Source organism: Vipera berus (assembly GCF_964194415.1).
Source record: "Vipera berus genome assembly, chromosome: 1".
NCBI classification, from domain to species: domain Eukaryota; kingdom Metazoa; phylum Chordata; class Lepidosauria; order Squamata; family Viperidae; genus Vipera; species Vipera berus.
In genome coordinates this window covers 35,727,393-35,742,985 of record NC_138202.1, presented here as the reverse complement: position 1 = coordinate 35,742,985, position 15,593 = coordinate 35,727,393, and positions in this window count along the sequence as shown.

Sequence of the window (15,593 nt, the reverse complement as noted above, 5' to 3'; positions counted from 1 at the left end):
TGTGAGTTAGCACTTCTGTGTGCAATCATTGTCCCATCAATGTCTCAAAGACAATTAAGTTAATAGCTGCTAGTGCATGAGAAAGACTCCAGGGAACACTGATGACTGAGCACACAGCAGAGCCAAGAGTACCACCTGATTGTCTATCTGTTTATTATCCACTTATAGTGTTTCTTAGCAAGAAAAGGAGAAGTTGGAACACAATGTTCTGTCAAGCAGTCAACAGTCAGGGAATCGGTTTCTCAAATGTTGCCCTGGAGCAAGGAGTAGCTGGTGCAGGTGCCATCAACTTCATACTCCCCCTCCTCCATACTGCCTCTCCACTAATATGCTAGCAATACTTCCAACTAGAAATGGTGAAGTAGAAGCTGCATCTCTTTTCAAATTCACATGAGGAAGTTAAGTGAGCCTGTAAATTAAGTCACCCTTTATTGTGCACTGTTAACCCACACTTGGTTTCCCTGAAATGAGATCAGAAGAAGTATTGTAACTATTGAATTTATTTACAAATGTGTAAGTTGATGATAGTGGAAGAAACAACATACCTTGACACCTGCCCCTGTAAAGTGTGTAAGTGTATGTGGAAGGGGTTACAGTCAACATCATAAAACGGCACTAGAGTGGAAGGCATGACTTTAAAGGGAGTTGCATAGCTCTTTATTCCTTCATCCATTGGTTTATTCTAAATCGGTTACGTTTTAAATGAAAGTACTTTACAGCATAAAACAAAAGGCAGCCAAAAGAAAAGTAAAATAGCTTTTTGCTTTATTTTTCTTCCAAAACAACAGCCAACATTCCAAGAAAAGCTATTTTTGGATCAGGGTTGGGGAAAAGAATGTTTGAATGCAGAGGCAAGGGAAATCATGATGGGAGGGGACTAGAGGAATTCTGATGCCTAAAATATGTACTAGATTGCTCCATGTTCAGTTGGTGGGAAGCAGATAAAATAAGAATTTTGTGAATGGGAAAGCTGCTACCCAAACCTTTGAAACTTACTACCTCAACACAGAAACTGGATATTTGAATTTGAACATCAGCTCAGTTTCTGAAAGAGGACATCAGAAGGAAGACATCAGCTGAGGGAAGGCAGCCTTGATGTAGGAGAGGTCCTAAAATTGTATTTAGAAGTGTACACAGATAAACCCAGTGCCAAGCTTGCTGTCCAAAGGCATGTATTCCTTAACAAAGGAATTTGAGCCGAAATCATGTTCTATTCTGAGCAAGACTTTGGGGCAAAGTACAACCCAGCAGACTTTCCAGGAAAACAGACCTGTTCAGCAAGTCAGATGTACTGCCTTTTAACAACCTGCTCTTTTCCCAGTGTTGATCTAATTGCATAAGATCTATAGCAATTATGAAATAAATCATCAAATCCTTCCTTGGAAGGGGGATGCTGAATGCATTGCTAGCTGTTTACATGTTATTGGGAAATTTGTTGCTACTCCTGAAATGTTTTTGGTTCCACTTAACATCTGAAATTTGAAATAGCGAATTTTAACCTGTCTGAAAAAGAAAAAATCTTGCTTGTCTGAAAATCTAAAAAATAAATTATTTCTCTTAACCATCTTTTTAGGATAGTGCTTCTACCAACAAATTTCCACTGTGTAGTATTAATTTCTGGGGGGGGGAAAAAATGGGGCTATGTCACTGCTCTTGAACCACTAAAAGTCTTGGTTGCTCCTGTAATGTTTTCTCCCTTAAATGGAATTGGTGGAATCACTCAGTACCTTTGAAAACATAACAGCTTGTTGCCAGGTCTGCCTCCAACTGACATGTCCAAAAATGCATAGAAGATAATCCCCTGCAATTTCCCCAGTAGCACAACTGTATGCTGGCCACAGTCCAGCTGTATTATATGAATGAGCCAGCTAGGCAATTCAGAGACTGAGCTGCTTAGTTCCCTGTGATCTTGCAAGCAGATTTAGAAATGGAACATTTCTTTAACTAGCTGCCTTTCCTTAACTAGCTGCTGGGTTATGGCGGCTAAGGATGATAGGCAATATGATCCAAAACATCTTAAGAGTTCCTGGATGTAAAAGCCCATAAGATACCACGTATTCTATCCTCCTTTGTCCTAGGTAGCTCATAGCTTCCTCAGTGAATACATGCCATTCACTTTCTCTTGTTTTTCAGCAGAGTGGGAGGTCTGTGGGGCTGAAAGGCTTCCTAAACAAGCCTGTCCCCAGTAGCCATGATCCTGCTGGTTCTTAGAACAGTTGGAGACTCTTCACTTCCTCTGATAACAACAGATAGTTACATAGAACCACATGGTTCTTTTTTGGGTGGTGCTGTTGTAAATTCCTCCATTCATATTACCTTTATTTATAGAATTGTGACGGATTTCACCTATCTTTTGTTTATCAGTCTTAATAACTGGGGAATCTCAGGAGCGAAAGTCTCCAACTTTCACATTAGGTTGTGGTCTCCAAAAGGATAAATAACTTTTTTGAGGTGAGAGACCTATTTGATACGTTGGGAATAATAACTCAAAAAGTAACGCTCATCCTTTCCACCAAGGGAGCTGGTTAGTCAATGAAAAAGCTTCCCCAAAGCTATCGTGTTTTGAGGATGTTCACAACATGCCCTTCAAGTTTCGTTACAGGAACATCTGTTAGAGTATGTCCAAAAAATTAAGATGAATAAGCTGCAACTTTACAAGCAAACCTCTGCTACCATGTGAAAAAAGGGTGGGACTTCATTCATGAGACTTTGGCTGTCTTCTTGACTCTGTTAACCTCCTCTGTGAACAACCCTGGCTTATGGTAAGAGCCAGCTACTCCATCTTCTTACACTAACTGAAGTCACTAATATGATATGCCTAGGATTGCCCTGCAGCCACTGTTTCTCTGGCAAAACATTAGCCTATCTCCAAACTATTTTGAAAGAATTCTTGAGCCTCAGCTGAGTTCTACAGTTGAAACACCTGCCCTCTATGTCAGCCAGATGACTATTTGGCTTTTTATACGAATGTTGTTGAATAAAAAGAAGAGGCAGCTTGCGTTTTGTCTTGGGATTCTAAATTTAGCATATGGTGGAGAGGCATCTTTTTAATCCTAATGGTAAAAAAAAATAAAGCCAAATGTGAAACAAAATGCCTCACTTTCAATATAAAAAAGAACAATAGGATTATTTGTAATGAGATGCAGTACAAATTTGGACTATGAAGCTGACCAGGGTGGTTAATACTGGGATAGGAGACCTCCATAGAATACCAGTGTTAAAGGTGGACTGGAAAATAAATAAAAATAAAAATATTGGAGTAGGGCAATGGCAGGCCACTTTTATGCCATGCCCCAAAGCCTATGTATGACCATGTCATGTACATGAAATCATCAACATCTTGTCTTGAGTTTACACTCCTTAAACTGAAATAATAATAAATCATTGGTTTCTTGGTTGTCTGAGTTGATGGCTGAAAGGGGGATTCTTCTCAGTTTTCATGAGGTGAGGTATATAGTCTATCACATCCTTGGCAGCTGGATCATGCATTAGGGACAAGTAAACTGGCCAGATTTCACCTTGAGCATCTCTGCAAGATGTCACACAAAAAAAGCTTAATGGAGGTTGTATAGTTTTTCTTGCCATCTGTTCTCAGTAGGTCTTAGCTTCCACTTCAAGGACAAGTTCTATAAAATTTTAATATAAAGTAAGGTCTCTATCTCTATGACTTTAGTTTAAATAGGGATATTTTAGAAAAATAATCCCTGCAAAATTCTGTTTTGTTACCCATATTTACTTTTCCACATAATCACTACCACTTGAAAGAGTATTTAGTATCAGTTCCACATTGTAAATTATTCTGGAGCTTTAACTTAACCTTTAGCCTTCATGTTGTTACTCTTAACAAGTGTCCAAATAGGTCGGAATGAAAAACTATGTTGGACTCTGATTATTTTGCTGTTCCTGGCATTTCTGAAACATAACACTTAGCTTGGGAAGACTGGCAAGAGTTATCTGTAAAACACTAATAACAAGTCCATAAACCTGTTTATAAAATTATACACAGTTAGTTATGACTATGCCCCCTATGTTTGTATATATACATTTTTTTCAAATAATTAGATTATTTATTGTATTTGTTTCCTCTTTTCCCTGCAACTTCACAGTCCCCCCTCCAAGACAAACTGGACAGAGAGAATGGCTGGTCTTAAGTCCCTCAGAGAGCATCATGGCTAAGTTGAAGTTCAGCCTGACTTTCTCTAGTCTGAGTCTAGAGCAGGGGTGTCAAACTGCCGGCCCACGGGCCGGTTGCATCATGTGGAGGCCACACCCACTCCAGCTCTGGCAATGTGGAAAAAAATCACAATACGTCGCTATACGTCATGTGATGCAGTGAGTTTGACACTCATGGTCTAGAGACTCAGGCATTAGTACTAGGTTGATCTTAATTGATCTCAAAAAACTAAGTGTTGGTTTGCATTTAGATAGGTGATTACCAGGAAATCCAAAACATCCAGAAAAAAGGCAGTCGCAAAGAACATCTGCTTTCTTGCCAAGAGAGCAATGGCAAGTTCCAGAGTCAGTCAAAAGCAACTTGAAAGAGATGTTTCCTAGTACAATGGAAGGGATACCCATTGTCTGAAGCCATTTGGGTGAAATCTACTGATGTGAAAGCTGACAGACGTATCAAAAGGTTTTACAAGAAACACCCCAACAAACCAAAAGCCAGTTGCTAACTTGAATTTTGTTTACATTACAGGATCTGTCCTTTTTCTAAGGGGGGCCGGATGTCAACGCTGCTAACATCGAATGTTATTGCTTGACAAGAGATGAAGAAGTAGCCGTTTCATATGTTAAACTTGTGTATTGCTTTAAGACTTGTGTATTGTTTTAGTTTAAGGTTAGGAGGGGGCATGAGTAGGATTGCACTTTTCAAGGCCATTTCTCTCACTAAAGAAGATAAGGTTTGGGCGGGTTTTCTAACGGAAGGGAAACTGATTCTTTAAATTAATTGGAGAATATGATTAATGACAAAATTAGAAAGGTGGAGTGTTTTAATATATTAGAAAGGTGGAGAATTGTGTTTTAATATATTGTGTAAGGGGGCGGAGATTTCAGATTCCAGCTTCCTTCGAGCAAGCATCTGCCAGTCTATTAGGCTAATAAAGGACTTTTAAGATAAACAATGCCTCAGAGTCACTTGAAAAGCCCATACGTCGGAAACTTGACAGTTAATTTATGAAGTATCTTATATATTTCCTTGAAGCTTTCACACTGTCACCTCTAACCCCATAGAAATCTTGAATGTAAAAAAATTACAGAGCTGGAAGGTAAACTGTGAGATCATCTGGTCAAAACCGCAATATCACAATTTAATAGGTAAGAGCTATTGTGATCATCAAAAGGGACTGTATGAGTAAAAATGACATTATTAGAGTTTGATTCAGAGGTTATAGGAATTTGCCTCGAATCCCCTTCCAAAATGGTGAGCTGAATGGATGGGTGATTCTTTTCCTCCTGCCGATGAATAGCTGGTTTTGCTACCAAAGCTGGCTATCTGGTGGCTCTGCTCCCCGGTTTTTGAAGGGGAGACTGGGATGACCCAGGACGACCTTTGGACGATTGTGCACTGATGCAGAAGGAGGCGTCTGGATGACCGGGGAAGATCTGGTCTCTTGCCACCTTTTTTCTTCAGCTGTTTATTTTTCTTAATCTTCCCTGGGTTCAAACTGCACTTTTTGAACCTTTACTATCTCTTGTTTTATGGCTAGTTGACTTTTCACATATTTTATAACCTCTTGCCGGACTTTTACTTTTTTTTCCCTGTTCGTCCACTATTTACTATTATATTCCAAATTACTCTTGAGCCATTAGCTATACATGTATACATACTAATATGTAATATTAGTATGTATACATACTAATATGGCTCATATAGACAGTTCCATCTCATGGCTCGTTTACAATACTCTGGTTTGGACTTGTGCGCCCTCAGAGGGGTTTCTCCCTCTTGGATACGACCAGCCTTCTTTTCTAACATTCCCCTTGATGACGGACCCAATTGCTGGGGCTCCGAGAGGTGGCTGGGCTTAACTAGGGGCCTCGAGTGGAGACGTACTAAGAGGCCCCTGATAAAATTTTTAGCCGGTTATTTTAAAAGGTTAGGGAGGGGGAGGGAGGGGAGGGGAGGGAGGGAATCTTTAACCGGCACTCAGTCTGGACCTGTTAGAGGTCCCAACGGGACGGGGTCGGAGGAGGTGGCTGCTGGTTCTGGGAATGTGGGGGTGGGGCTTCAAATCCCCACGGCGATAGGGAAAGGCAGCAGGTGTTTGCGCGGAGGGCCATATCAACACCTGGGATCGCGCCCCCGCTATCTCCGAGCGGTGGTGCGCTCCGACCCTCCGGTTAGCACCCTCTTACCCGGGGATGAGGGTGATCAGGCCCCTGAGCTCAGGTTGGTCTATTTTAACGCTAGATCCGTAGTCAACAAAGCTCCCCTCATCCGTGACCTGATCGAGGAGGAATGTGCGGATCTAGCGTGCATCACGGAAACTTGGCTGGGCTCGGAGGGAGGGGTGCCTCTCACCGAGTTATGCCCGCCGGGTTTCCGGGTGCTGCACCAGCCGCGGGCTCAGGGCAGGGGTGGTGGAGTGGCAGTGGTTATTCGGGAGACTTTGTGTCCCCGGGAGGCCACCATTGTCCAGATGGCCAGGAGTGAATCCCTCCTCTTGAGATGTGGTCCTCGGGTTCAGTTGGGCTTGTTGCTTACATACCTGGCGCCCAGCTGTGTGGCAACAGCCCTGCCTGAGCTGCTCGACGCCCTCTCAGGGTTGGCAGTGGAGTTCCCCAGGCTTATAGTCCTGGGTGACTTCAACCTGCCGTCACTGGGAGGGTCGTCGGAGTTGGCTCGGGAGTTCATGGCTTCCATGACAGCCATGGGCCTGACCCAGGTTATTGAGGGCCCGACTCATGAGGGGGATCATACTCTCGACCTGGTGTTCCTGTCTGGACAGTGGTTGGACGATCTGGGAGGGGGTTCCCCGTCCATCACCCCTCTGTCATGGTCAGATCACCACCTCCTGAGGCTGGTTTTCCGTCATGCCACCCCCCGCCGCTGGGCGGCGGAACCGTCCAGGTGGTTCCGCCCCAGGCGCCTAATGGACCCGGATCGGTTCCAGAGGGCGCTTGGGCCTATACCTATCACCCTTACCCACAGCCCAGTCGATGCTCTGGTGGAGGCCTGGGAAACGGCTGCCACCAGGGCACTTGACTGCGTTGTACCCATGCGACCTCTGACCCGGCGCAGATCCCGTTGGGCCCCATGGTTCTCTGTGGAGCTCCGGGAGATGAAGCGTCGGAGACGAGGTCTAGAGAGCGGTTGGAGATCCAGCCGATCCGAATCCGACCGATTGCAGTTAAGAACCTTTATAAGGTCTTATCTTGCGGCGATAAGGACGGCGAAGTCTAACTACTTTGCCGCCCTTATCGCGTCCGCAGATAATCGCCCGGCCGCCCTGTTTAGGGTGACTCGCTCCCTCCTTAACCAGGAGGTGAGAGAGGATCCCTTGCAGGGACGAGCCGAGGAGTTTAGTCATCATCTGGCGGACAAAATCACTCGGATCCAGACCGGTCTGGACTCTGACTGGGCAGAGTCTGACGTGGAGGAATCAGGCGGTCTTGAGCATGTTATCTGGACTGAGTTCGACCCTGTTTCCCCTGATGATGTGGACAGGATCATGGGGAGACTGAGCACCACCACCTGTTTGTTGGATCCGTGCCCCTCCTGGCTAGCTTATGCGGCTCGGGAGGGAACACGAGGCTGGTTCCATGCAGTAATAACTGCTTCTTTGAAGGAGGGTGTCTTCCCTGCCGCCTTGAAGGAGGCGGTGGTGAGGCCCCTTCTCAAGAAGCCTGCTTTGGACCCGGCTGTTTTAAACAACTATCGTCCAGTCTCCAACCTTCGCTTTCTGGCGAAGGTTGTTGAGAGTGTGGTGGCGCATCAGCTCCCTCTGTTCCTGGAGGAAACTGATTATCTGGACCCGTACCAATCGGGCTTCAGGCCCGGACACAGCACGGAGACGGCATTGGTCGCGCTGGTGAATGATCTCTGGAGGGCTAGGGACAGGGGTTGCTCCTCTGTCCTGGTCCTATTAGATCTCTCAGCGGCTTTCGATACCATCGACCATGGTATCCTGCTGCGGCGTCTCAGGGGGTTGGGAGTGGGAGGCACCGTTCTACGGTGGTTCTCCTCCTACCTCCAGGGCCGCTCGCAGTCGGTGTTGACAGGAGGGCAGAGATCCGCCCCGAGGTCTCTCATTTGTGGAGTTCCTCAGGGGTCGGTCCTCTCGCCTCTCCTGTTCAACATCTATATGAAGCCGCTGGGCGAGATCATTCGTGGTTTCGGGGTGGGGTATCACCAGTACGCTGATGATACCCAACTTTTTCTTTCCACCCCGAACCAACCCAGCGATGCCCTCTCCGTGATGTCCCGGTGCCTGGAGGCGGTTCAGGTCTGGATGGGGAGAAACAGGCTTCGTCTCAATCCCACCAAGACTGAGTGGCTGTGCATATCGGCATCTCGGGTTAACCAACTTATTCCACCTCTAACGATGGGGGGTGAGGTGTTACCCCCCGTTGATAGGGCTCGCAACCTGGGCGTCCTCCTGGACTCACGGCTCAATTTTGAAGACCACATAGGAGCCGTGACCAGGGGGGCTTTTGCACAGGTTCGCCTGGTGCGCCAGTTGCGTCCCTATCTGGACCGAGACGCCCTACGCACAGTTACTCATGCGCTTGTTACCTCCCGTCTGGACTACTGTAACGCTCTCTACATGGGGCTGCCCTTGAAGACCACTCGGAGGCTTCAACTGGTGCAGAATGCGGCTGCGCGAGTTGTAATGGGGGTCTCCCGATACTCCCATGTAACACCTCTACTCCGCGAGCTGCATTGGCTTCCGGTTGCCCTCCGGGTGAAATTCAAGGTGCTGGTTATTACCTATAAAGCCCTACATGGCCTGGGTCCGGGCTATTTGAGGGAACACCTGCTGCCGGCATCAAACGCCCTTCGCCCAGTGCGCTCCCACAGGGAGGGTCTGCTCAGGGTGCCGCCGGTGAGAGATTGCCGGCGGGTGACACCCAGGGATAGGGCCTTCTCAGTGGGAGCGCCTGCCCTCTGGAACCAGCTGCCGGTGGAGCTGAGGACTGCCCCCGACCTCCGATCATTCCGCCGGGGCCTGAAGACCTGGCTCTTTGAGCTCTCGGGCCCAGGCTGAGGAGAAATTTTAATTGGGGTTTTAAGTATACAGGGTCAATTTAATATTTTTTAATTTGGTTTTTTTAACTTTTGTATGGTAGATTTTTTAATTTCCTGTAAACCGCCCTGAGTCCTCAGGGAATAGGGCGGTATATAAATGTAACTAAATAAATAAATAAATAAATATATAACATCATCATCATCATGATCGTCATCATCATCATCATCATCATCATCATCATTTTAGCCATTGTCTATCCACTGCAGGATGAAGGCCTCTTCCACATGTTTCCAATCCATATGGTCCTGAGATTTCTTTTGCCAGTTGGGCCCACAATACTTTCTGGTGTTCGTCGATCCATCTTGTTAAAGGTCTCTTTCCTGGATGCTTTTTGTCAAGTGGAATCCATTCTATGACTGCCTTGGTCCATCTGCCCTCAGTTCTTCTTGCTATGTGATCAGCCCCATTTCCATTGCAATTCTTTTACTCTCTTGATGATTTTGTATGCTTTCATTTATTCTCTAGTAATCCATGTGCAGGTCTTTCTATCTTGTCTTGTAATGCCAAGCATGTATCTTTCCATGACGCTTTGCGCCACTCATGGCTTTTGTATCGATTGTGAGGTTGTCCGTGTTTCACTGACATGTTAGAGCAGGTAGCACACAATACCTACTATACAGTGAAAATTATCCAACTGGACTTATATTTACACAAGATTATACTACAATTTTTGCTTTTTCTAGCTCCCCCCCTTTTTTTAAAAAAGAGCATTGATATTTATTTCTCAATTATTGATGGGAAAATTCTTTCTTTCCTTCCTTCCTTCCTTCCTTCCTTCCTTCCTTCCTTCCTTCCTTCCTTCCTTCCTTCTCACCCTGGGATAAAAATGATAATTAAATCTCATAAATATATTGCATTCAAAGTTTGGGATTTTTTAACATTAAGAGTTTAATACATTAGGGTTATTTTATTGGTTAAATAAGGGTAAAAGGTTTAGATTAGGCAGAAAATTGTGTTTACTTTTTACTGTGATTTATGATTCATATTATGTTGGCTATTTTGTTAATTATTAAATACTGGATTTTAATAATGTTGAGGAGTCTTAAATCAATATAAAATATTTTAAAATGCAGCAATGCACTAATCTAATAATACTTTATGTTATAATTTATCATATTGCTTGCTAATCTTTTTTTCTACTTGCTTTTCTTGGTATTTTTAAATAACTACTAAAATAAAATTAAATAAATAAATTAAACAAGTAAATAAATATAGCAGTGGATTTTACAAAGCCCATGAATTTGGGATTATCCCAGTGTCTTCTGAGCAAATAATACTTCTCTTTCCTATCACGATGCCACACTAATCTATCAATAGAAATAAACTCCCCAGATGTTACTGAGCACCAGAATTACAACAGCTGCTATTTTAGAAAACATTCCTAGTCCATAAAGTTGCTTGAAGAGTTGCTACAGCTGTTGGAAAAGGGAGCACATATCTACACCATAAAGTTCCTCAATAATCAAAGCCTCAGAAAACATTTTAAAAACGTTTGCTTTACTGTTCTAAGAAAAGGGAAGGCAAAGCCAAACCTTGAGGAAATTCCAAGTTTTTCCCATTACCACAAGTTGCCTGAGAATTGGCAGCTTGGTGGGCCAACCTACCACTCATATGATACAATTTTGGGTATCTCTGCTTCTTATGTGAAAACAAAAGTCTTCTCTTTAAGCTGGTTTATTAGGAAATCACTGGCACTTCTCAATTAAAGCATATATTCTTAGCAGCCACATTTACTGCTAAGCAGGGCTTTTTTTCTCATAGAACGCTCAGAACGGAGTTCCGGCACCTTTTTTGGATGGAACCTTGTAGGGTAGGCAAGGCGGGTTGTATGACGTGTATGAGTTCCGGCACCTTTTTCTTTTACAAAAAAGCATTGCTGCTAAGATAGTGAAAAAAACAGAACCAGCAACTGAAAAGTTCTACCCTAAAGTCATAAAGGTTTGACACACTGAATTACATATCAATCAACCATAATCTAATCTAATCTAATCTAATCTAATCTAATCTAATCTAATCTAATCTAATCTAATCTAATCTAATCTAATCTAATCTAATCTAATCTAATCTAATCATCTAATCTAGCATGTCATGTGAATCTGGCCAGTTTGGTTCAGTGGCGTAGCGTGGGGGGTGCAGGGGGGGCCGGCCGCACCGGGCGCAACATCTGGGGGGGCGCGCTCACACTCGCAGCTCTCTGCCCCTGCCTGGCTCCTGAGAATCTGATCCGAGCCGCCGGGTCGCCACCCACTGTGGAGGGGGGGTGCTAGGTGTGCGGTGCGGTGCGGAGAGAGAGCGAGCTAAAATCCACGGGTTAGGGGGCGCAAATTACTTGCCTTGCCCCGGGTGCTGACAACCCACGCTACGCCACTGGTTTGGTTCATGCCAAGCCAGAAACCCAGTTAATCCCCGGTGTCAAAGTTCTGTTAACTAGGCACGAATGCAATGCTTAGAATGCAAATACAGTCTAATCATTCTCTTCTTTGCCCTTTTGAACATGGAGTTAATAACACTGGCTTATTAACTTCAACTGTTGCAAGGAGGACTGAAAGAATTTTGGCTATACTTTGAACCATTTAAAGCGCTATGACACTATTTATCTCACAGTGTTACGGGACAAGTGAGGTAGGTGAATTTTCTTCTTCCTCCCATAAAGGAGCAAGCTATTTTCATGACAGGGTCTGTACTTCATTCAAAAGCATAACTTTCCTAAGCATAATGTGCATAAAATTTCCCTTCCTTTTTCTGTATGATGGTGAAGGAGATGGAAGTGAATGTAAAGTTGGGTTCATGCAGTATAGGGTTCCCCAAAATGGTCAGTCTCAATCCCCAAGAGATTCTCGCCAAGGGTTGGTGTTGCTATTATTATTTGTAGTATTAAGTAGTATTTCTTAATTATTTTCATATAATAAGTGCTTGGGCGTTGATGAACAATCTGAAACTTCATAAAGGGGTTGCAAGGGCCCTGATGTAAAAGTTGCCCAAAAGACCTCAGTGAAAACCCCTTTTCCACATTTATTTTTTGAAAATATACCTGCCATTATAATACATCAGTATTAAATATAATTGCATACAGTTATACAGAATCTGATAATAGCCAAACTGGCCTTAGAAAACATTGTAATTCCTTATTAAAGAGCAGAATCTTGAAAATATTTGTATCTTCATAGTTCTTTTTTGACTATTTATGCCATAATAAGGCTTTTCCATTTCTCATGGAAGTTTTTTCTTATGTTCCTCCTTATAAATGTAATATATTTAGAAACATTCTCTTTCTTCCCACATTTCTTAGGATCTCCAAACTGCAAATCCGTTCCTTCCCAGGCTGAGGTCAAAGGAGAACATTTTAAAAAATGTTGCAAAACAGGCTCCATAATTTTAAAAGCACTCCCACTGATAAAAGTTATGATGTTAGATAAGCCTGTATGTTGCCTGGTACCTCATGGAAATTACAATTATAAAGGGGAAAATGTAATAAAAGTAGGAAAGTTAAAATAGTGGGGATAAGCTGAGGGCTATGCTTGTGCCAGGCATGTAAACTAAATACCACGGTTCCCAAGGGTAGGAGATGTTTGGCCCACTGTGGGGGAACAGAGACAATGACTTTGAAGGACAGGAAGAAGAGCTGCTACCAAGGCAACAGTCAGATAAAAGTAATCTCAATCATGCTAAGTAAATAACATAAGTAAGCATCTTAGGCAAGCCCTTCCCTAGTTCACATGAAGATGATGAAGGGATGGGGGAAAACTTACAAGATTCTGTCCCTATAGTTTTACAGTGAAAGTAATACCTCTATGACATTGGTTTACCTTGAAGGGCTGTCACCCATAGACTTCATCAGGCCTTTGGATATCTATCTGGCCTGTGGGATCTTGGAGACCTTTCTCGCTGTTACAGGGAGGAGGAATTGTGACTTCTGCAGCTTACTGGAACATCAGCAACTACAACGTAGCTTCAATTATGTTCATTCTTTCTCCTTTGGAGAAAGGAGAAGTACAAATGAAACAAAACCAGTCTTTCTCCATGCAGGACACAGAAAGTATTGCTGACCAGAGGACATCAGGTTGCAGGGCATATGCCTGAGAATGGAAGTTCCCTTCTTACAACTCTGTCCCCAAATATGCAAACTGTAAGGTGAGACAGAATTCTACATCTAATCCTTAAGCATATTTATTTCACTATATCTGCACTTCAAGGATAAACACTAATTTAGATTGCTTCTTATGAAAATCATTCTTCAAGTTTGGAACATTCAGTCAAAAGGGCATTTCTTTCATAGAAGAGGGAGATATCAACAAGCTGAGAGACAGCACTTTGGAGATAAGTGAACAGATGGATACCACAGGTGTTTTAATACTGCGCAATTCAATTTTCAATTACCTTGTTGTTGTTGTTAGTTGCAAAGTCGTGTCTGACCCATTGCGACCCTATGGACAACGTTCCTCCAGGCCTTCCTGTCCTCTACCATCTTCTGGAGTCCATTTAAGCTCACGCCTACTGCTTCAGTGACTCCATCCAGCCACCTCATTCTCTGTCGTCCCTTTCTTCTCTTGCCCTCAACCTTTCCCAGCATTAGGCTCTTCTCCAGTGAGTCCTTCCTTCTCATTAGGTGGACAAAGTATTTGAGTTTCAACTTCAGGATCTGGCCTTCTAAAGAGCAGTCAGGGTTGATCTCCTCTAGGATTGACTGGTTTGATCGCCTTGCAGTCCAAGGGACTCGCAGGAGTCTTCTCCAGCACCATAGTTCAAAGGCTTCAATTCTTTGGCACTCAGCCTTTCTTATGGTCCAGCTTTCACTGCCATACATTGCAACTGGTAAGACCATAGCCTTGACTATACGCCCTTTTGTTGGCAGGGTGATGTCTCTGCTTTTTAGTGTGCTGTCTAGATTTGCCATGGCTTTCCTCCCCAGGAGCAAGCGTCTTTCAATTTCTTGGCTGCAGACCCCGTCTGCAGTGATCTTGGAGCCCAGGAAAATAAAATCTGTCACTACCTCCATTTCTTCCCCATCTATTTGCCAGGAATTGAGAGGGCCAGATGCCATGATCTTGGTTTTCTTAATGTTTAGTTTCAACCCAACTTTTGCACTCTCCTTCTTCACTCGCAACAAGAGGCTCTTTAGCTCCTCTTCACTTTCTGCCATTAGATTCAATTACTTATAAACAATATATTGAGGGGAGGAAGAAAGTTCAATAGGTCAATGGAAAATGAATCCATTCAATGGCTGTGGAATGCTAACAATTCTGGGAAAACCCAGAAGGAGGGAATCAATAGCGTGTTCTAGATGCGGACATGGCTAGAACCTTTATCAGGAGCCTCCATTTTACAATATGTCGCTATAGGTCTTTTTAAGTCTCCAAGAAGTTGGCATATTGAAACCTTTTTCTGCTTTCCATTCTTCTTACTTTCCTCCAGTAATTTTCTAAGGAAGAGTATTAATGTCTTTTTAAAATTATTTCAGATAATTTCCATTTCCTGAAGTTGCTAAAAAAAGAATAACAAGCAACACATTCTGGTAGATGGAGCTGATTGTGACAGGCATGAGAAGTTTTCAGCTTGCCACTAAGACTTCAGAGTGATGTATATGAAGATATTCTATGAATATCCGTTGGGATTAGTTTAAGTCTGAAGAATCTTACCCATACATCGCATAGGATTAGAGGTCCCTAGAGATTCTTTTCACACCAGCAAATCTCATTTTTTTATCTTCAGAATGACATTCTTTGCCCTTAACGCTTAAACAGGGATTTCTTATATCATATATATTTTTACTACTCTAGGTGTATATTTTCAAAGAATTTCTGAGACTAGATAAAATTAGATCACATTTTTTTAAATAAAAGTTCTGATAATTTAAGATTGGATAACTACCAACAAGATCTTTAAACTAATGGGACACATTTACAGTACGAGCTTTGAATAAAAACCCAGTGTGCAAATCAACATCTATCCAGCAGAGGTCAGTAATTCCTGCAATCAGAAATCAGTAATTCCTGTGCTTCAGCAGTTTTGATATAAATCAAAATTAAGGCAAAATTGATATAATTATCAAACAATCAGTTGGACAGCACAGAAAATTGCAATGGAAAATTCTGCCTGCAGTATTCCTAATGTAAATCCCAATACTCTGGGCTTAAAAGTACTCCTGAGAGCAGACATGTTAAAAGGAAAAACATCATACAAACTCAGTGAATTATTCCGTATTAAAAATGAAGAATGGATGCCCTATTGCAGTACCTGGTGTAAAGTTGTAGGGACAGAGCAAGCATATACTATAGAAAAGGAAGTATCTTGCTGGAGAATTGCACTTCTGAGTCTGAACTGAACACGAGTCAGCAATTC